The following is a 15591-nucleotide window of genomic DNA, read 5'->3' as shown; positions in this document are numbered from 1 at the left end:
ATAACTTTAGACAACAGGGTATTTTTTCTAGTAACAACTTATGGTTATATTTTTAAAGGAAACACATACTGTAAGATTTACAAATAAAATATGACTTCAAAAAAAGAGAAAGATATAAGATGGTAGATCGTAAAAGGTCATGTGTCATCAAGAATAGGCCTGAAGACCAATGGAAGAGGATCGAGGACCCAGATATTAAACCACAGACCTATAGCCACTTAATCTTAGATAAGGGAGCAAAAAAAAAATAGAATGGAAGAAAGACAGCCTCTTCAAAAAGTGGTGCTGGCAGAACTGGTTAAGCACCTGTAGAAAACAAAAGTTGGATCCTTCTTTGTCACCCTGCACCAGGATTAACTCCAAACAGATCAAAGTCCTCAAGGTAAAAGCAGGTACACTGAAAACTTTACAAGAAAGAATAGGAGATACACGAGGTCTCCTTGGTACAGAAAACTTTGTTTTCTTTTTTTTATTATGTATAATTTTAATTTTTTAAAAAGAATTTATCAATGCTGATTTTTACATCATATTTTAAATGACAAGTTTAGCAAGTGTTCAAGGTGGGAATTTCTATTTACAATCACTGGGACTTAGTATTTAGAACTTAATTACAATTAGGCTAAGGGTTTGTATGTCATAGAAACATATTAATTGAAGAAATAAAACATTATTTCTATAGAATCACAGGTTTTTATGTCCATATAGTTATGTTTATATTTCCATTACCATGTCCATAGCTTTGGGTATGCAGTTATTGAGTCCTCGTTCTTGTACTCTTTGGATTTAATAGCCACATATTAAGGATACCATGTACCTTTTGTTCCTTAGGTCTTGACTTGTCTCACTCAACATGATTCGCTCTAGATTCATCCATTTCCCTGTGAATGCCATTATTTTATCTTGTTTGTTGGCAATGTAGAATTCCATTGTGTATGTACACCACATTTTCTGTATCCATTCATCTGCAGTAGGGCATCTGGCTTGTTTCCATCGCCTGGCTATTGTGAATAGTGCAGAGATGAACATAGCTCAGCAGGTGTCCTTATAATATCTTGGGTCATGATGTTTAGGATAGATGCCCAGAAGTGGTATGGCGGGATCGTAGGGAAGGTCTATTTTGAGTTCTTTAAGAAACCTCCACACTGCTTTCCAGAGTGGCTGAACTAGTTTACATTCTCACCAGCAGTGTATTAGGGTTCCTTTTTCGCCACAACCCCGCCAGCAACTGTCATTGTCTGAGTTCAAAATCTTGGCCATTCTTGTTGGGGTAAGGTGGTATCTCTTAGGGTTGTTTTTATTTGCATTTCCTTTATGACCATGAATGATGAACATTTTCTCATATGCTTTTCTGCTATTTTAATCTCTTCTTTTGATAAGTCTCTCTTTAGTTCCCTTGCCCATTTAGTGAATGGTTTATTGGGGGGATTAGTTTCTTGAGTTCCCTGTAGATACTGGATATTAAGCTTTTGTCAGATGCATTTTTGGTGAATATCTTTTCCCAGTTGGTTGGCTGTCTCTCTACTTTTGCAACTACGTTTTTATATGTACAGAAACTTTTTATTTTTAGGTAGTCAAATTTATCGAGTCTCTCTCCAATCTGTTGTGACCCTGGGATTCTGTTCAGGAATCTTTTGCCTATGCCTATGAGTTCCAGTGTCTCTCCTACTTTATCATGTAGCAGCGAAACTTTCTTAATAAGGACCAAGAAACACAACAAATCAGAGAAAGTCTGGATAAGTGGGACTGCATTAAACTCAGAGCTTCTATGTGGCAAAGGACATAGGTAGCAAATTAACTAGAAAACTCTTCACTAAGCATACAACAGACAAAAGCCTCATATCTAAAATATATCAAGAGCTCAAAAAATTGAATCACTCCAAAACAAATCTCCAAAGAAACAACCATCCCATTAAAAGATAGGCCAAAAACTTAAAGAGAGTCTTCTCTGAAGAAGAAATAAAAATGGCCTATAGACACATGAAGAAATGCTTGACATCTCTGGCCATAAAAGAAATGCAAATCAAAACATCTCTAAGATTCCACCTCACTCCAGTTAGAATGGCCAAGATCAAGAAATCTAATAACAACAGATGCTGGAGGGGATGTGGCCAGGAGGGATCACTACTACACGGTTGGTGGGAGTGCAAACTTGTTCAACCACTATAGAAAGCAATATGGCAGTTCCTCAAAAGACTAAACATAGAGCTCCCCTATGACCCAGCAATTCCACTACTTCGCACTTACCATATCGTCCAGAAACAAGGACATACTAAATCCACTAGCACAACAATGTTCATTGCAGCACTATTTACCATAGCAAAGATATGGAACCAACCCAGATGTCCCTCAGTTGATGAGTGGATCAACAAGATGTGGTATTTATACACAATGGAATTCTATGCTGCTATCAGAAAGAACAACATTGCCCCATTTGTAAGGAAATGGAAAGACTTAGAAAAAATCATATTAAATGAAGAAAGCTAGACTCAAAGGAACATAGGCTGAGTGGTTTCCCTCATTTGTCCTAATCAGTAGAAACCTTGGGCTCTCCTAGCAGAGATTTACAATAAAACAAAACCTAGAAACATAAGGCCATACAGTATGATGCTAAAGGAAAGGACCTCTAGGATATGGAAACAAAAGCTATATGATGAGTGATTGTTGTCCTTAATGTACTATGTTATCTCTCCTCTCTTTTGCTGTCCCATGGTTATCTCATATTGTTACAGTATTTCACCTTATTATCTGATATATTGTATATATGCTTGATTGGTTATTTGAAATTGGATAGGGAAGAGGGGAAAACAACAGGAGCAGCGTTGTGTGGGGAGAGGGAAATGGGGACCATGACATGAGAAAGGGTATCAATGTACATGAAGTAATGAACCTTCTATTTGGTGAATATAATGTAACCCTTCTATTAATTATAATAAAATATATGGAAAAACGTCATGTGTCATGTATAGATGATTGTTGAAATTAGGTGATTGGTATATGGTTTGTTCATTATTTTTTCTCTATTCTTTTTCCATGATGAAAAACATCAAAAATCTAATTTTTAGTATCTTAGTTTTATGTTAATTGGCTTTCTCTTTGGGTATAGATGTTAGTTTTACAAATATTGTTTTACAAGTCTTATTTAAAACCAAGTCTTATTTTTATTCAGCAATTTGTTTCTTCAGTGTTTTCAACTTTTTTTTTTTTGAGATGTAATCCCTCTATGTTCCCTGGAATTCCTGGTCTGAAGTGATCTTCTTGTCCTAGCCTTTAGAGTAGTTGGAACTACAGGAATGTACCTCATGAATCCGTCACTTAAATTTAGGCTTTTCTTTCATACTCACTAACTGAATTTTTTTTACATATTCTTTGTACTTAACATCTTTACCTTCTTGAGATCAAGGCTAGTATCACTTATTTTCAGTCTTTGTAAGAATATAAATTTATACTGAGTGTTATTGCTTTAATACCTAGCCACATTTCTTGACATGTAGTATTTTTTTCATATATTTTTTATTGTAATTAATAGAAGGGTTACATGATATTTGCCAGATAGATGGTGCATTAATTCCCATACATTGATACCCTTTCACATGTCTTGGTCCCCATTTCCCTCCCCCCCACCCCCACCCCTCATCTTGTTTTCCCCCGTTTCCTATCCAATTTCAAATAACCAAATACAAATATATCCGATATATAAGGTAACAAAGTGAGATACTGTAACAACATGAGATAACCAAGGGACAGCAAAAGAGATGAGAGATAACATAGTACCTTAAGGACAACAATGACGTGGTATTTTTATTGTCATTAAACTAAGTTAATAATTTCTACTTTCATAGCATTATTAGTCAAGAAGCTATTAAAAATAATGCTTTTATAATAATGTTGAGGTTAAAGTCATTACCTGTAATAAAAATGAAGACTGGTTTCCATCCCCAAGCACAACAAAAAAATTTGTAAGGCACATGTTATTTTTTAGAAGGTAATTGTTTTACAGCTTTTTCTTTATCAAATACAGTCTCTATCATAGGAACATATTTTAGTTTGTTGAGACTTCATTGATGGGTAAAATCTAATCCTTATTATTGACTTCGTGATTTTTATTAATAATGTGTATTTATTGTTAAATATAAAATATTTCAACGAGCTCAAGTTTTCCAATTATGTTACTCAAACCTTTAATCCCTTCAGTTTTTGTCCTTTTTACTTGTTCTTTTTTTTTTTTTTTGCCAGTCCTGGGGCTTGAACCCAGGGCTTGAGTACTATCTTTGGACTTTCTCAAGGCTAGGGCTCTACCACATGAGCCAAAGCACCACTTCTGGCTTTTTCTATGTATGTGGTACCAAGGAATCCAACCCAGGTCTTCCTGCATGTTAGGCAAGCACTCAACCCCTAGGCCAAAGTCCTGGCCCCTTATTTTTTTGTTCTTTGTGTATAATTTTCTGAGATGCAGGTGTTAAAATTCTGCATTTTGATTAGCTATATCTATTTTTCTTTGAAGACTTTAAAAATGTATTCCCGAGCTATGTTATTAAATACTTCTATGTTTATACAGTTGATTGCTTCTGGTGTCAACTGTACATATTATTATGAAATACCTCTCAATTTTAGTTATGTTACTATGTAACAAATTGCCCCCTCCCACCAACTGGGCATCTTAAAACAATAAACAATTATTGTATCACCATTTTTGAGCATCATGAATCCAGGAAGCCTTAACTAGATAACTGATTTAGGATCTCCTGAGGTGGTAGTCAAGATAATTTGTCAGGGATAGTTAACTGAGGAAAAAAAAAACACTTGTAGAGGGTTTATTAATGGACATGGCTGTGGGAAGGCACAGTACCTTCCTGGTTACTCATAGGAGACACAGGCTCTCACTGATGATACCTTTTCCACAGAAGTGCCTCAGTGTGTTTTGGGCATGGCATTTAGCCAAAGCATATCACTTCCCCAGTCAAATGATCCAAGAGATAAGGGGCAAAAGAAGTAACCATTCCTTGAACTATTTTTGGAAGTTACCTGCCATATTCTTTTTTTTTTGTCAGTCATGGGGCTTGAACTCTTGGCCTATTCCTGGATTCTTTTGCTCAAGGCTAGCCCTCTACTACTTTGAGCCACAGTGCCACTTCTAGTTTTCTGGTGGCTAACTGCAGATGAGAGTCCCATGGACTTTTCTGCCTTGGCTGTCTTTGAATGGCATTCCTCAGATCTCAGCTCCTGAGTAGCTATGATTATACGTATGAGCCACCAGCACCAGGCTTCATATTCTCTTAAGTAGAAGAAAAGTACTACAATTCAGCTAATTTGTGGGGATAAGAGATCCAGATACCACCTTTTGAAAAGAGAAGTATCAAAGAATTTGTGGATGCATTTTTAAAAATATTTGCCTTTGGGCCAGGAGTTTGGTCTAGTGGTAGAATGCTTGCCTAGCATGAATGACGACCCAGGTTAAATTCCTTGGTACCACATATATAGAAAAAAGCTGAAGTGGTGTTGAGACTCAAATGGTAGGGCTCTAACCTTGAGAAAGTCCAAGGACAGTGCTCAGGCCCTGAGCTCAAGCCCAGGACTGGCAAAAAAAAATATTTGCCCTTGATTTCCCTTTTAAACGTTTTGCCTTCAAAGATTTTCCCTGCTACGTAGCAGGATGCATTTGTATAGTATTCCATGGTTTGAATGTGTCCCTCCACAGTTGGTAGGCTGGTCTTCCCTTTCTTCATTCTTTACAGTCCCTTATTCCCTCCCATCTCCACCCATGAATTGTACAGTTGACGAAAGAGAAAATACTGTATGAAAGGAAATTTACTTGCTACCCGACTCATGTAATCTCTCTGTATGTCACCTTTATAATAACAATAAAGTAAATTAAAAAACAGACACCAAGATATCTAAGAAAAACCAAAAACTAAAATTGGTAGATTGGAACTTAAACCCCCAAGATGACTGCATTAAGAAGTGAGGTCTCTGGAAAGAGATTAAGTCCTGAGGCTGACAAACAGATGGACAGGTACTCTTCTGAGAGACAAGGGAACATCCTCACTTTACTTTTTATCCTTGTCCCTCTCACTATTAACTGCTACTGATATTTAAATATTCCTGACAGCTTATTTTGTGTTTCCCACTTACCAGATCCTTATTTTTTTCCTACAACTTCCTAGTTGCTCTTAAAAAATGATCATTTTCTCCCCTGAAGTATTTAGTAGTTCTGAAGTATTGCCATTTTGAATCAGACAGCTAAGGTGCCATAACAAAATATTAAGGCTACTTAAAAATACTATTTTCTCAACAGTTCTATGCACTGAAATTCCAGCATCAAGTGATGTGCTTCATGTTTTGTGTTTACAGAAGGTTGTCTTCTTCCTGGGTCCTCCACAGCCTTTCTCCTGTGCTCATAACTACTGATATCCTCTACTTGTAAAGCCACCAAGCAGAGCAGACTGGATGAGGAACTTACCTGGATGGCCTCAGGGCCATTCTTCCTTACCTTATCTTCCTTATTGCTTTCTGGCTCCAAATAATATCATATTGAAGTTAAGGCTTTAATAAATTGAAGTTGGTAGGAAGTGATTCTATAGTTCCATCCTTAAGTTTTAACATATTCATATCAACTTTTTTTTTCCCTGAAAGTGTTTAGGGTTTACCCCAAACTTACTGTGACTTTTCTTCACTCACTAAATGTTCTTACAGCATCTGAACTACTTCTGGCTTTCTCAGGCATACTTTTCCATCCTAGTACCCTTTCTTAAGGCATGGAGAACTTCTGGTATTCCTCCAACTTCGGTAGAAGTCTTAATATATTGGTATCTGCTGTCTTTCTTCAATCATATTCTGTCTTACATCTTTAAATGTATTTTTATAACCTCAGTTCCATCACTGGTCATTCTTATTTTATATCCTATTAAAAATTTAAAAATATATACAATTATAGTTCCATCATTTCTAGAGATCTGGAGTGATAGGGAAAGATTTAGCATATGCACTCACTTTAATAGCTTCAAAAAAACACTTTATTAGAAAATTCTTTTAAGTAAAGACTTCTTATTGGGAGAATTAAAACTTGAATGCCCAATCTAAGTTTGTGAATAGAGTCCAGAAACATATGTATTCATAATATTTAAAATTGTGGTATATGTAATTAATGGTAATCAGGTTTCAAGAATTAGCAGGTATAAAACTCTCCTATGTAAAAACAGTGCCAAGGAAGCAATTCTATGTCAACTTGATCATCAAGCAAGTGCCTAGGAACAGCAGATGTAAGCCACCCACAAAACCATGCCAACGAAAGACAAACTACCCAACAGCATCATGCCAAGGCAAGGCACAGATGGCTGGAGAGCAGCAGCTATAGGTCTTTTTATAGCATTATCAGATGGTACAGTTGACAGTCCAACTGGCCATGTGCCAATGGCCAAGGTAGTAAGGATGCCAACATGAGAATGTTCAGGAGACATACTCATCTTCATACTATCCAACATGGGGCCACAGAAGAAATCTTGGGTGGCTTTTCTGCCACAATGGGTAAAGCAAAATAAGTGGGTTTATGCTATAGCAATAATTAGCTTGGAGAAGTTACCTGAATTTTCAAAACTAAAATTAGAAAAAACTACAAAATTAAAAGCAACATTTCTGTGACTAAAGCAGTAGATTTCTAAGCCACACAGATTCTACCTAGGATACTAATATTAACAGTAGACTATAAAGCTATAGTGGTATGGGAAATGGTATATTTTTGAAAATCTCAAAGTTGCAGAAAGTTTCCAGAACAGTTTAAGCGTCACTTTTCTCTGAACTATTTGAGAGTTAAGTTGACAACACATTTTGAGTAATTTGGTGTTTATTTCCTACAAAATCACAAACTATCAAAATCATGACATTAATACTGATAACATTAGTTCCATTTAAACAATAAAGTGTCAGTGTGTTGGAATAATGTTCTTCATATGACAAAGTTCCATTTCTCAATGCTTTAAATTATGCCTTTTTAGTCTTTTTTATAATTGTTCATAAATATTTTCTTATGAGAACTTGACATTTTTGAAGACTAGTTATTATAATGTCCCTCAGTTTGGGCTTAACTGGTCCTTTCTTTTGGTTAGATTTAGGTATGCATTCTTTTGCAAGAATGTCACGAAAGGGGGTTGTAGTCTTACTTTAATATAAAGTGAACAATTATTGTGACTTATTACTGATGATACTTACTTGATTAATATGGTGTCTACCACCCTTCTCAGTTACTCTTCTTACCTTCGTACATAATGCACTTTGTGGAGAAGTACTTCTGAGACTACATAAATGTCTTGTTAATTATATAATAATTTCTCTAGTTATAGTACCTATTGGTTTTCCCTTATTTAGTTATGCCAAATGGTAAATTTTTATATTGTTATTTTACATTTATTAGTTGGCTTTATTTATTTATAAGAATATAGATTTATATATTATATATTATAATCTCACACATTCCTATATATTGTTCTCATAAAGTTCACTTAAAATACTGGTTTTTGTGATTTCTTCTTTAATCATATTTTTAGAGAACTGATATTTAACTTGCCAGTATTTGTGAGCCTCGTAGGTATGTAAACATACTGCCTTGTAATTTAGTTTCTTTGGTATCCTAGTTTAGTGTTCTACATTAAGCTTTATTCTTATGAACTAACATATAGTTAGTTTATGTTTGGTGACAAAAGCATGGTCATTTAGAAAGAATAAACATTCTGCATTTGTTGGATATAGCGTTACTGTCCAATCATGTCATTTCACATATTTTGTGTATTCATAATTTTTGACAATTTGATGTATCAGTGATTACATTTATATGCTTCTCATTTCATTTGTAAGTTTGATTTTTAGGTATCTGAAGCTTACTTATCTTGTACATAAATATTTAGGATTCCTATGTTTTCCTCAGAGCTTTTATTATTACAAGTAATTTTCTTTATCTTTAGTAATATTTCCTTATTTTTTATTTGTGGGTCATGGGGCTTGAACTCTGGGCCTGGGTGCTGTCCTTGAGCTCAAGGCCCTATCCCTAAGCCACAGCCTCACTTCCAATACTTGCTTCATTTTGAAGTCTATCTTATTCTGTACATGATAATATCTTTTTATTCAGGTTTGCTTTCAATTTATTTGTAACATAACAATGCAGAGGCCCACTTACACACTGAATATACTTTGGTCTTGCTTTCTGACCAGTCTGACAACTGATGATTTAAAAAATTAGTATGTACCATTTACTTGGAGTGCTGTCAATTTGAATTTAATGTAACTTAAGTATTTGAAATTAATAAATAGTACAATCTTACTATGTTTTCTATTTGTCCTCTTGCCTATCCTCCTCCTCCTCTTCTTCCTCCTCTTCCTCTTCCTTATACTCCTCCTCCTCCTTCTTTTTTTTTTTTTTGTTTGCCAGTCCTGGGCTTGAGCTCAGGGCCTGAGCACTGTCCTTGGACTTTCTCAAGGCCAGAGCTCTACCACTGGAGCCTCAACACCACTTCTGGCTTTTTTCTATGTATGTGGTACTGAGGAATCGACTTTGGGTCTTTGTACATGCTAGGAAAGCACTCTACTAACAGGCCAAACTCCAGGCCTCCTATCCTTTTTTTCATATATTTTTTTACTGTAATTAATAGAAGGGTTATATTATATTCGTCAGATAGAAGGTTCATTACTTCACATACACTGATACCCTTTCTCATGTCTTGGTCCCCATTTCTCTCCCCCCCACCCCCGCCCCTCATCTTGTTTTCCCCCTTCCCTATCCAATTTCAAATAACCAAATACAAATATATCCAATATATCAGATAACAAAGTGAGATACTGTAACAATATGAGATAACCAAGGGACAGCAAATGAGATGAGAGATAACATAGTACATTAAGGACAACAATCATTCATTATATGGCTTTTGTTTCTATATCCTAGAGGTCCTTTCATTTAGTGTCATACTGTATGGCCTTATGTATCTAGGTTTTGCTCTATTACAAATCTCTGCTAGGAGAGACCAAGGTTTCTACTGATTATGACAAATGAGGGAAACCATTGAGCATAAGTTCCTTTGAGTCTGGCTTACTTCACTTAATATGATTTTTTCTAAGTCTTTCCATTTCCTTACAAATGGGGTAATGTTGTTCTTTCTGACAGCAGCATAGAATTCCATTGTGTATAAATACCACATCTTCTTGATCCACTTATCAACTGAGGGACATCTGGGTTAGTTCCATATCTTTGCTATGGTAAATAGTGCTGCAATGAACATCGTTGTGTTAGTGATTTAGTATGTCCTTGTTTCTGGACGATATGGTAAGTGCGAAGTAGTGGAATTGCTGGGTCATAGGGGAGGTCTATGTTTAGTCTTTTGAGAACTGCCATATTGCTTTCCATAGTGGCTGAAGGAGTTTGCACTCCCACCAACCGTGTAGTAGTGATCCCTCCTGGCCACATCCCCTCCAGCATCTGTTGTTATTAGATTTCTTGATCCTGGCCATTCTAATTGAAGTGAGGTGGAATCTTAGAGTTGGTTTTTGTAAGGTTTGCTGAAAGGAAACTCCACACAGTTCAGGAGAGTTCAGGAGAAGAGGGCTTATTGCGTGAGGAAAGAGCAGACTCCTGCCAACCAAGATGGAGTTGGGCGAGCAAGAGGTCTTAGGCGGGAAGTGAGTGATTATATAGGGGGAGTGTTATAGACACAGCAGAAGTGGATGTGATCTCAGAGGATGGGAAAATACCTCAGTGAGGACCTCCCACTGCCCCCAGGCATGCTAGTTGCCAGGGTTACAGGTGTTAGGCAAGGATTTCCAGGGTGCAGTGGGAGAGAGCCAAGGGAAGATGTCATTTTTTCCAGTCTGACCTAACAGTTTTGATTTGCATTTCTTTTATGACCAGAGATGTCGAGCATTTCTTCATGTGTCTATAGGCCATTTTTATTTCTTCTTCTGAGAAGACTCTCTTTAAGTCTTTGGCCCATCTTTTAATGGGATGGTTGTTACTTTGGAGATTAGTTTTGGAGTGATTCAATTTTTTGAGCTGTTAATATATTTTAGATATGAGGCCTTTGTCTGTTGTATGGTTAGTGAAGATCCTCTCCCATTCTGTAGGCTTCCTAATTAATTTACTAGCTATGTCCTTTGCCATACAAAAGCTCTTCAGTTTAATGCAGTCCCATTTATTCAGCCTTTCTCTGATTTGTTGTGATTCTTGGTCCTTATTAAGAAAGTTTTGACCTGAGCCAAGGAGGCCTAATGTATCTCCTATTCCTTCTTGTAAAGTTTTCAGTGTGTCCTCTTATCCTTATAGGTAGAATATTTGTAAATTATATTTAGGTTTTCCTTATTGATTTTTTAATTTTTGTTTTTTTCAGTAGCCAAAAAACCCTTCTGAATTCAGAACCTTGTATTTGGTTAGCTTTATTTGTTTAGTGGGTATTCTACCATTGAATCTCATCTGTAACAAAGCTATTTGCAATTTATTTTGAAGACAAGTTCTCTTAGGTTTTCCTGCCCCGCTGGCTTCAAACCTCATTCCTTCTAGATCTCAACTATGTATTTGTTTTAGAGAAGCATATATAAAATTATTACTTTATGGATTGAGGGCATGTAATATATATGATGTAATTTGTTGACATAAAACATCAAATGTGAACAGAGATCTGAAATTGGAGTACATTTGCCTATTACTGATATAAAATGATACAAATCCAAATTAGAGCAATAAACCTTTAGGGTGCTAAGTATAATCCATAGAAACCACAAAGAAGACAGCTATAGAATATACCACAGGAAATTAAACATTTTATCACAAAAATCAATGACACACAAGAGAAGACAACAATGCCAGAAAGGCATAAAAAGACATAAAAAACTACAGGAGACAGAGAAAATACATAGCAAAAATAACAGAATTCCCTGCTTACCAGAAATTATATTAAATGTAAATGAATTAAGCTTCAAACTTGACAGGTAGTTGGAGATAAAAACATATAACCCAACTACAAGCTATCATCAAGAGACTCAGATACATACAGATGTTTAAAAACAAGTAACAGGGAAAAAAAATCAGTAATAAGAGAAAGCAAATATGGCTACACTCATATCAGACAAAATAGACTGAAGTAAAATAAAGTTACAAGTTATTAAAAAATTATACATTAATAAGAAAGTAGGTGCTGTGGCTCATGTTTGCTATCCTAGCTATTTGGAAGAAACTTTTGCCCTAGCAAGCCTGGGCAAAGGTTTGCAAGACTCCATCACAATTAACAAAAAGCTGGGCAGAGTGGCATATACATGTCATCCTAGCTAGGAAGAAAGTGTAAATAGTAAAATTAATTTTAGAATCTAATAGAGTCTATTATAGATCCTGTTATAAAAAGAAAAAGCAAAGAGACCTAAGCTCAAGAGATACAGTATCTGACTGGCAAATCCAAGGTACTGGGTTCAATTCCAATAGTGCCAAATAGAGAGATCCAAAGCTGAAAGAAGATATACTAAATATGCATTTATGTTCTTAAAAAGAAATTATTAAAATATATGAAGCAAGGCTAGGAGTTTGGCCTAGTGGTGGAATGCTTGCCTAGCAAGCACCAAGACCCGGGTTCAATTTCTCAGTACCACATACATAGAAAAAAGTTGGAAATGGTGCTGAGGCTCAAGCGGTAGAGCTCTAGCCTCGAGAAAGTTCAAGGACAGTGTTCTGGCCCTGAGCTCAAGCCCAGGACTGGAAAAAAAAAAACCAACAGCAATAACATATGAAGCAAAACTTACAAATGAAACCTGAGATAGTTGTGCAGTAATAGTTGAAAACTTCAATATTTATTCCTAATATTTTTCAAAAGACAGCAGTGAGAAAATGGAAGATTTTACATCACCTAGATTATGACAGGCAGATGTAGAATATTTTGTTCATAACAACATATGCATCCTTTTCAAGCTTCCATGATATCTCATAAGTTAGCCTACAAACTATATCTTAATAGACTTAAAAGAAAGGTAGTAATAGAATGTCATTTTCCACCAAAACAGTATCAAGTTAGAAGTAAAACTTCAAAATTCACGAAATTGTGAAAATTAAGTGATTATATTCTTCAATAACAATTGAATCAAAGACAATCACAAGAGAAATGAGAAAATACTTAAAAATGAATAAAAATAGACAATACATACCAAAACACAATACATAGTCAAATATGACTGAAGTAATTTTTTCTTAGTTTCTAATCATTTGGAGGAAACAAATTACAAGAATTATGTCATAGACTCATTTTTTATGATAGTTAAGTATCATAGTCTGTAAACAAAGCTTTAAAAAAACAACAGCTAGCTCTTTTGATCATATATATATTGTCCTTGGATGTTTTTGTTTTACAAATGCAGTTTTGAGATGCAACAACAGTGAGTGTACAGCTTGTAAAGTACAAAATATTTATAGTCTAAAACATTGCCAAACATTGTATACCTCTGATCAACATATTATTATTCCTTTGTTTACAAATCTTTTTCACCTCCTGTCGAGATAAATTCTCAACTTTTTGTGCATCTATGGCCTCTCTTCTATTTCAACTGTTTTCCACATCAGCTTCCTTGCCACGATGTCTTACATAACTCATTGTAGCTAATGTCAAAAGCACTATTTTGAGGTTAACTGATGCTTTTTTTTGTGCTCTTTTTGGTATTATATTTAGTTTTTAAGGAAGAGATATAAGGATAGAAAATAATCTGTAAGTAGGGATAATCCTGCTCATTTTATAAATTTTTTCAAAAGATGTAAGATTTTGTTATATATAGGTTATAAGACTGGGTATATAAAATTTAAATAATAAGAATTTATAAGGAAATATGGCCAATCCTTTAGGACAGTTTCAACATGGAGCCTCAAAATGCTAAGGTCTCAATGCTCTCTTCATTCTGATCTTTCTGAAAACGGAGAAGTTATAAGTCAAGTCTTACATGGAGAATGAAGATCCAGCACTAAGAATTATGATGGTTTACATGTTCTTGAATTAAATCATTCTTTCTTTTCTTACTTTAGCCCATCCATAGGAAGTTTATTCAGATTAAGAAGATTTGAACTAACACAGGGACTTTATGTTGGTACTAGGAAAAACAGGCTAAGTTCTTAAACAGATAATGAAAAAAGTTTAGAAGATGGCTTTGATTATGCTAATTAATAAAGCAGTATATTTATAGAGCAATATTATACCCAGAGGAAAAAATTGGTACACATAAAGCATTTAAATACTAATCTCTTTAATTCTTGTCTTGGCTAGGAAAAAGGATTGGACTATATGCACAAAAAATAAAGAAATATAAAGAACATATATCTTGATTGAGTAAGCAGCATAAGTGAGATGGTAGAGATGAGGAAGAAAAGTTAGTATGTAAGAAAATTTAAATTTAAGAAATGTGGTAATTAAATTCTGATACTGTGATAATCTGCACATATAGTTTTTTTTTTGTGCATCATGGAGCTTGAACTAGGCCTGGACACTATCCCTGAGCTCTTCAGCTCAAGTCTACTGCCCTACTTCGGGCTTGGGCACTGTCTCTGAGCTCTTCAGCTCAAGGCTATACCCCTACCCTTGAGCCAAGCCCCACTTCCCATTTTCTAGTGGTTAATGGGAGATAAGACTCTCAGGTCCTTTGGTGCCCTGCTGGCTTTGAACCTTGATCATCAGATCTCAGCCTCCTGAGTAGCTAGGATTACAGGTATGAGCCACAGCATGCTGGCTCTGCATGTATAGTTTTGATGAAAATAAAACCTTCCCTCATACTAATTACTTAGATATCAAAATGCAGATGTCAAAAAATAACAAGATGTTTTTAGTTTCAAAAACATCTGAAACTTTTCTCATGCTCAATGAAAGCTGAGAATATATAAATGAAATAGATAATTTAATTTAGGATTTAAATATTAAACCTATTCCAAAGACAAGTGATCTAATGTAATGAACTCACATTAACTTTGGAAATACAAGTTTTGAATTACGAAAATTTCTGCCAAATGATTCAGATAAAAAGTCTTCAAGAAGTTTTTTTCATTGTTTTCAAGAAGGTTTTGCTCTGTTGTTTATAACAAAGAAACAGCTATGAGAAAAATATACTGGAAAACCAGAAAAGGACTCTGCCTTTGTTCATCTGATCTCACTGTGATATAAGATTTTACAAAATAAGAACTTGATCTAAAGCACAAGGACTTGTTGGGAGCTGGACACTTGGACGACGCTGTAAGTAAGAAATGAAAGGACCAGAGCAGATGTGAATGCATAACCTCTAGTTTCACTTAGCATGTGGATAATTTAATAATACAAGTAAAAACATTTATAATTTGCTACTATTTATGAAGAGAATTCTAATTCAATTCTAAGAAAATTGAGCACATTCAAGATCTGTGGGTCATTTTCCCCACATGTTCTGGTTTCTATACTTGTACTTCCTTAGATAATAGATTTTAGAAAGACATTTAAGCTTATTAGATAGAAAGGTGTCATCCCTTCATGTCAAGGTACATGAGAAGAAAAGTTCAGGAATTATAAATTCTTCAAAAACATAAAAGATCCTTTGGGCCCTGGAAAGGAAAATGTCAACAAGTCAAAG

The 15591-nt window shown here is 35.1% G+C and overlaps 1 protein-coding gene across 3 annotated transcripts in view; it reads right to left on the bottom strand.

Moving 5' to 3' along the window:
• Wdpcp (WD repeat containing planar cell polarity effector) overlaps nt 1-15591 on the bottom strand; it is a 246792-nt gene that overhangs the window by 77623 nt on the left and 153578 nt on the right. The window lies entirely within an intron of this gene.

This window comes from Megascapheus bottae, chromosome 7 (assembly GCF_031878675.1).
Source record: "Megascapheus bottae isolate mThoBot1 chromosome 7, mThoBot2.hap1, whole genome shotgun sequence".
Taxonomy (NCBI): domain Eukaryota; kingdom Metazoa; phylum Chordata; class Mammalia; order Rodentia; family Geomyidae; genus Megascapheus; species Megascapheus bottae.
This window is presented reverse-complemented; position numbering and strand designations above follow the sequence as displayed.